The following is an 8,235-nucleotide window of genomic DNA, read 5'->3' as shown; positions in this document are numbered from 1 at the left end:
AAAAAAAAAAAAAAAAAAAAAAAAAAAAAAAAAAAAAAAAAAAAAAAAGAGGGGTGTGTGCTTTTCGGAGGTATGGCAGAGGGAAAACTAGAGAGAAATGATTACGTCTGTAAGAAAATGTTGTCATGAGCCTGGTGAGTATAAAGTTGAATAACATAAGAAAATGATTTGTCCATGTCCCAGATAGCAAAGGCCACCTCATCAGTTAGAACTTACCCCAGGAGCAAAAGTAAGCCATGTGAATGGGCTCGTGATATAATCAGAGAAGTGCTTAGAGGGTTGCTCTGTTTTTCCACCTATGAAAAAATAAATCTGGACTCAGAGTCGAAGTCTTGGAAAATACTTGGCTTGTTTTTGTATTAGTGCCTGTATGGGGAAAAGATTCAATGAGGATAGAGATTTGGTTGAAAAAAAGAAAGGATATGAAATGCAGACAAAAAAAAATAAAGACATTGTATTGTATCAAATCTCTGTCACTTAAAATTATTACCTTCTCTCCTTTGAAGTAAGACATTCTTTCTTCACACACAAAAAGTTATGGTGACAGGATTATCTAACACAACAACATATTTTGAAATAACACTACTGGAAAAAATCTTATAGGCAATCATGAGAGAATAAGAATTCTTCAAATTCCCCTATGACTGTTCTCCCCATCATTTCAGCTCTAAAAGATTTGGAGGATCACTTTGGGATACAGAGGTAATAATTGAATGCAGCTGTGCTCAGAAATGGCTTCAGATTCTCCATGGGTGAGTTGGGCCATCAGCTCACCTCTACAGTCAACAGTAAACCTGGTGGCTTAATTGAAAGTGGAATAATTCACATTCCTTCCCCAAAACACAACATACAAAGATGTACTCACTGATGCACATCATCAACTTTTCTAACATCAGGTGAATGCAGCACAGCTGGCCAAAGGCCAGCTCCCATTTTACCCCCATCACTTGCTTCTTCCATCACGTTTATCTTTTTAATTTTGCAAACATCCATGCTATATTAATTATGCATGCTTCCATAATTTTACACATGCCACATGCTTTTCTCTTTGCCTCGAGTACTGTAATCCTTCATTCACTCTGTCTGAACAGGGTGAATATTTTCTTACTCAGAAATTCAAGAAAAAATATAACTTTAATTTATCTCTCTAACACTAAAAGTTTTGAGAAATATTTAGTTATTCACTCTCTTATCTGTCAAAATTGTACCATGTGCATACCTCTAGTGTTACATTTAATCACACACTGAATTATATCAGTTTATATATAGTATATCCCTCAGCATGTTACGTAGCCTGCATTTTATGCAATAACCTATATCTAGCCATATTTTATTGCCCTGTTCTTGATTATCCTTCCCCATAACTTTCTTACCTACTTCTAGCTTATATTATTGTAGAGTATACGGGGTTTTATAGATTACCTAAGTCATATTTGGTGCAAGATGAGGTATATACAAATGCATAAATGTGTGAATAAACAAAACAATAATCTCTCCTCGCTTACTGGCCTGTTCAATCCTTGAGGCATCCGTTGCCTTTGGGGTGACTTTTGATGTTTCTGAAGGTGGCAGAATAAATGGCATACAACAAGTGCTCACTGGAGTTTGGTTAAAGAGGCAAACGGTAACTTGTTGAGAGCTACTTCTTCATACTTTTAAACAAGGGAATTAGCATTTCCATCATAACTGATACTTTTGCTGAAAGAAAATGTGCATGCTTTAAAATGTGAATAAAAGGTTATTCTTGTTATGTGGATTAGTAAGATTTTTTTTTCAAGTGTCTTTCTCAGTGGCATCTACAGACCAACTTTAGGCCTTCTATATAACAAGTCTATTATAGATCTACATGCTAAAGACAAAGGGTAAAAAAAACTGTCAGAGTCATTTTGTGTTAATCTAAACTGACTGCCTCCTGCTTTAATCACTTACTCGCATCCTGCTAATCTCATGACTTCACCTTTTTGACACTAAAAGAGAAGGGAAAAAAACTAAATTTCTTGCATTGAAATACATAGAACACTGAAGTTAGATAAAGTGTAATTTTTTTTAACTGACTACTTGGCTTAACTAGGTTTTATTAGTTTTTTATAACTGGCTCCTTGTGCAAATGTATTTGATGGACTAAACAGTATATACCTGTACAAATGTGCATGGGAACTTTAAGAATGTTGGTAGATTAGATATTCATAATGGTTTAGTCACATTGTACATAGCTTTAAAATAAAATAACTTTAGTAATAACAGTTAAAATAAAGTAATTGTTTAATAGTCTAGTGAAGTTGGTAATCTACAAATGAACATGTAATAGATATGTAACAATGATATGATAAAGAATAAATTAATGCAAGGGAATGGAGTGAGCTGTTGTGCTGCTGTAGATTTGTTGGCCAAGAAAAAGAGATCTCCCTGAAGAGGTAACACAGGAGTAGGGGAACATCTGGGAGGCAGGCTTTCCTGGCAATGGAAAGGGCACTTTAACAATGCTGGACCAAAGATTCTCTGCAATCTATCTCAACTCAGTTGAATGGCAAAAATTGTCAAGAGTTGGTTGACAATACAGATAGCCTCCTCAACTTGTGAGAATCTCAATGTTCCTGAAAGAAATTCCTGCTTTTTACTAGTTTGTTGTAGCTGTTATTGTTTCTGTTAAATAAAAAGTCCCCAATGAGATGTGTGTTGAGATCAGTAACTTTATATTGTATGAGATTTGAAGATAGTAAATGCTTCTTTTTCGACATCTTGTTTACTTAGTCAGTTGGCATCATTTTCAATGAGAAAACAGACTAAAGTAAAAGTGTAAATAGAGTGATATAACAAAGTATGAAAGAATCAAATGCAATATGATGAAAAATTTAGTGTTGGCCCCAAGCACTGATTACTGAAAGTTTTGAATGAGCAAGTGTTTAAATGAGAAGTGAAACCAGTGAGTGGAAGTCAGACTATGAGTTATATATATCAGAATCAAGCCCCTCTGCCTGCCTCCAGAGTCTGGCAAGCCTCATCTGTAACAACTGATTCTAAAGGGGTCAGTGCTGAAAAAGGATTTATTGTTTGTGATGATGACTGTGAGGTTAAAGTAATAGAGAAATTCAAAGTTGCTTGCTTCATGGAAAAATATGCAGAATTGCAACTTAAAAAAAATACAACTGCCACCATATTAGGACAAACTGGAACCAAAATCATTTCAGAGATTGATGACATGTCGTTACAAGCTTGAAATATCCATCTTATTCCTTTAAATTCATATTTGTATCAACCACTTAGGTCAGTGACATAATAAAATCTATTAACCTCAGTTATTTTGTCCTCTAAGTAACATTGGATAGTGCAAGAACAATTTTAAAATTGAATGGATTTCTTTCTGCACTATAAGATATGCTGTTTGACCTTTATGTTTTTCACAGAAATGCTTAGTTATTCTAAAAGTGGTTTGATACACTATTATATTGGCCATAAAATATTTCTTCCTGTAATCTCTCTTTTGTCCTTTATTTCATATTAGCATCTATTTTATTCTTTTAGTCCAATGCCTGAGATCATTTCAATGGAGAAAGACTTCTAGACCATTTGTAAATTGAAATATTACACCCAGGACAAATGCATTGATAAGAAAACATTTAAAAGCTTGAAACATCTTTTTATTGATCTTTCCTAGGCTCCAGATACAGATATAAATAATAAGAGAGATAGGAAAGGAAAAAGATTTCGAGCCAGAGGGAAAACCTTGCTGAATGCCCGGTGAGTACAGAGGACAGTGAGAACAGAGTCCTGGCAGGCACAGCTCAGCTTCAAGGGAAGAGGAAGTGAGTGAGGAGGCCAGAGTAGGCAAGAGGCAGGCAGCAGGGGCTGCTGTCCTTTTGAACGCTGTGAGCCTTCTGTGTATGTCTTACCAACTTAATAATGCCACGATCAAATAAATTGACATGGTTTGGCTGTGTCCCCGCCCAAATCACATCTTGAATCGTACCTCCCACAATTCCCATATGTTGCAGGAGAAACCTGGTGGGAGGTGATTGAATCACGGGGGTGAGTCTTTCCCATGCTATTCTTATGATAGTGAATGAGTCTCATGAGATCTGATGTTTTTAAAAATGAGAGTTTTCCCTGCACAAGCTCTCTCTTTGCCTACTGCCATCCACGTAAGACATGATTTGCTCCTCCTTGCCTTCCACCATGATTGTGAGGCCTCCCCAGCCATGTGGAACTGTAAGCCCATTAAACCTCTTTTTTTTTTTTTCCAGTCTCAGGTATGTCTTTATCAGCAGCATGAAAACAGACTAATACAGTAAATTGGTGCCAGCACAGTGGGGCACTGCTGAGAAGATGCCTGAAAATGTGGAAGCAACTTTAGAACTGGGTAACAGGCAGAGGGTGGAACATTTTGGAGGGTTCAGAAGAAGACAGGAAAATGTGGGACAGTTTGGAACTCCTTGGAGACTTGAATGAGGTTTGACCAATATGCTGATAATGATACGAACAATAAGGTCCAGGCTGAGGTGGTCTCAGATGGAGATGAGGAACTTGTGGGGAACTGGAGCAAATGTGACTCTTGCTGTTTTAGCAAAGTGACTGGTGGCATTTTGCCCCTGCCCTAGAGATTTGTGGAACTTTGAACTTGAGAGAGATGATTTAGGGTATGTGGTGGGAGAAATGTCTAATCTGCAAAGCATTCAAGACATGACTTGGGTGCTGTTAAAAGCATTCAGTTTTAAAAGGGAAACAGCATAAAAGTTTGGAAAATTTGCAGCCTGACAACGTGGTAGAAAAGAAAATCCTATTTTCTGAGGAGAAATTCAAGCCATTTTTCTGGCTGCAGAAATTCGCATAAGTAACGAGGAGCTAAATGTTAAACTCCAAAACAATGGGGAAAATGTCTCCAGGGCATGGCAGCCCCTCCCATCATAGGCCTGGAGCCTTAGGAAGAAAAAATGGTTTTGTGGGCTAGGCCCAGGGTCCCTGTGCTGTGTGCAGTCTAGGGACTTGGTGCCTGCATCCCAGCTACTCTGTGCCTGCATCCCAGCTACTCCAGCTATGAGAAAAGTAGACCAAAGTGCAGCTCAGGCTATGGCTTCAAAGAGTGCAAGCCCCAAGCCTTGGCAGCTTCCACATGGTGTCAAGCCTGCCGGTGCACAGAAGTGAAGAATTGAGGTTTGGGAACCTTCTCCTAGATTTCAGAGGATCTATAGAAACCCTTGGATGTCCAGGAAGGAGTTTCCTGCAGGGGTGGGGCTCTCATGGAGAATCTCTGCTAGGCAGTGTGCAATGAAAATGTGGGATTGGAGCCCCCATGCAGAATCCCTACTAGGGTACCGTCTAGTGGAGCTGTGAGAAGACGGCCACCGTCCTCCAGACTCCAGAATGGTGGATCCACCAACAGCTTGCACCGTGCACCTGGAAAAGCCGCAGACACTCAATGCCATCCCATCAAAGCAGCTGGGGGGGAGCCTGTACCCTGCAAAGCAACGGGGTGGAGCTGCCCAGGACCATGGGATCCCACCTCTTGCATTAGTGTGACCTGGATGTGAGACATGAAGTCAAAGGAGATCATTTTAGAGCTTTACGATTTGACTGCCCTGCTGGATTTCAGACTTGCATGGGGCCTGTAGTCCCTTTTTGTGGCCAATATCTCCCATTTGGAATGGCTGTATTTACCCAATGCCTGTACTGCCATTGTATCTAGGAAGTAACTAACTTGCTTTTAATTTTATGGGCTCATAGGCAGAAGGGACTTGCCTTATCTCAGATGAGACACTGAACTGTAGACTTTTGAGTTAATGCTGACATGAGTTAAGATTTTGGGGGACTGTTGGGAAGGCATGAATGGTTTTGAAATTTGAGGACATGAGATTTGGGAGGGGCCAGGGCCAGAATGATATGATTTGGCTGTGTCCCCGCCCATATTTCATCTTGAATTGTACCTCCCACAGTTCCCATATGTTGTGGGAGAAACCTGGTGGGAGGTGACTGAATTACAGGGGCAGGTCTTTCCTATGCTATTCTTGTGATAGTGAATGAGTCTCATGAGATCTGAGGTTTTTAAAAGTGAGAGTTTTCCCTGCACAAACTCTCCCTTTGCCTGCTGCCATCCGTGTAAGACATGACTTGCTCCTCCTTGCCTTCCGCCATGATTGTGAGGCCTCCCCAGTCATGTGGAATTGTAAGTCTGTTAAACTTCTTTTTCTCCCCAATCTTGGGTATGTCTTTGTCAGTAGTGTGAAAACAGACAAATACATAAGTGGATAATGGAAAATATGGTATATGTAAGATGTAATGTTACTCAGCCTCACAAAAGAAGGAGATTCGGCCATGTGCAACAACATGGATAGACCCTGAGGACATTATGCTAAGAAAAATAAGCTAAACTTTTTAAAAGTACAGTAAAATACTGTATGATCTTACTTACATGAGGAATCTAAAATAGTCAAACTCATAGAAGCAGAGACTGGAATAGTGATTGCCAGGGGCTGGGGGAAAGAGAAATATGGGCAGGTGACAGTTAAAGGGTACAAAGTTTCACTTATGCAAGATAAGTTCTGAAAATCTATTCTACAGCATAATGCCTGTAGCTAATGTTATGTGAATAATATACTTACAAGTTTCTGAAAAGGTAGATCTTATGTTAAGTGTTCTTAACACACACACACACACACACACAAATAATAATAGAAAGGGTGAGAAGGAACTTTGGGAGATTATGGGTATGTCTAAGGCCTTGAGGGTGATGATGGTTTTACGTATGTATACACATCCCCAACCTCATTGAGTTGTATACATTAAAGATGTACAGCTTTTTACCTGTCAATCATACCTCAACAAAGTGGGTAAATAAATTATTTTTATTAAAAAATAATAGTCATGGCATCATATTACATCGAAATATCATTTTAAGTGTTTATTTTATGGGAAAATGAAGAATTTTTCTCTATCACCTCTGTACCTACACTAAAAGTTACTTCTAAAAGCAGGAGATTAAGTTATGGGTCTTGAAAGCTATCAAATGTTATAAGAAGGAGGGAAATCAGTTTCCAACTAGTTCAAGAAACAAATGCCAAAGCCCTGAACAAAGGCAAAGATGAAGGAAAAGAAAAAAGTAAGACTGAAAAACCTTGGGTACATGTAGATAAAAAGTTTTAGAAAAAGCATCAGAAACTGAAGGTACTACTAGGAGCAGGAAGGTCACATGTATCATGAGCGTGGCCTGGTGAGCACATATCTCATCAAAACCTTCAGCTGATGGTTCCATTCAGAGACAGGGCAAAAGAAGGCAGAAAACTAAGGTTTATTTAAAAACTCCCAATTTTTATAATGTTGACATTTAATTCAAATCAATTTAAAATATTAGGTAGCCAAACCGAAATGGACCTGATGGTCACATCTGACTATGTGTTTGACTTCTGAGTTAAAGTCATATGAAAACAACTGAATTGCAAAGCTCTGCATAACTGTGAACTGACAGCTAACATGAGCTGTGCAGGTTAACATAAAGATAACTCAGGAAAATTCTTGAAAAAATTACAGCATTTGGACTGACTGGCAGATAAAATTGTGTCCAATTAATTGGGTGCATCAGATTAAGTCAATTCATAACACTTATTTTGAAGGACTTTTTTATACGTGGAAAGATGTTCATAGTGGTTTTATACATATGAACACAGAAATAAATTATATCATTATTTATGTGCAAATACAGCCAGCATTAAAGCTCATAATAGAACTAAATCATGTGTATATATGTGTGTGTATGTGTGTGTGTAGTGTATCTGTTATTAGGACCATTGAATCAAAAGTTAGAATGCCTGTAATGGAGTAACAATTACACATTTAACGACCATGGAATCCAAGTTATTTCACTTTTTAAATCATTACTGCAGTAAGGATCCAGTTGTACTACTGATTAAAGTGTTTCATCAAATATCATAATGTTCTAAATAAGCCTCAACATTTAGAAAAGTCACTCTTTTATTATTCAAATAATTTATTCTTGAAAAAAGTGGAAATATAAGACCTATAATAGCTGTCAAAACTAATCAGCCTTATAGCAACAAACCATAGCAGATAGGACATTGCTATACAACCTAACCTTACCAACTTGATGTGAAAGTTAACTGGCTGTGTTTACTCACAATATATATCAGTATTATTTGCTTACTGAAAGAAAGCAACTGAAAGAATTCACTGATGGGGCTTGGAACAGTTTTGTCTTACGTGATTCCGAAAGAACATCCTGCAAATCAG

General features: G+C 38.1%; 1 long non-coding RNA gene across 1 annotated transcript in view; it reads right to left on the bottom strand.

The window, feature by feature from the left end:
• The window catches only part of LOC108530485 (uncharacterized), a 50,008-nt gene extending 43,545 nt beyond the window's left edge, over positions 1-6,463 (bottom strand). Inside the window, exon 1 of the long non-coding RNA XR_001885846.1 lies at positions 6,404-6,463. This is a non-coding gene — a long non-coding RNA (uncharacterized LOC108530485). The remainder of the gene's footprint in view (positions 1-6,403) is intronic.
• Between the last annotated feature and the right edge of the window lie 1,772 nt (positions 6,464-8,235).

This window comes from Rhinopithecus bieti, unplaced genomic scaffold (assembly GCF_001698545.2).
Source record: "Rhinopithecus bieti isolate Rb0 unplaced genomic scaffold, ASM169854v2 scaffold_5626, whole genome shotgun sequence".
Lineage (NCBI taxonomy): Eukaryota > Metazoa > Chordata > Mammalia > Primates > Cercopithecidae > Rhinopithecus > Rhinopithecus bieti.
The sequence above is the reverse complement of the archived record's forward strand: the minus strand, read 5'-3'. Positions and strand labels throughout refer to the sequence as shown.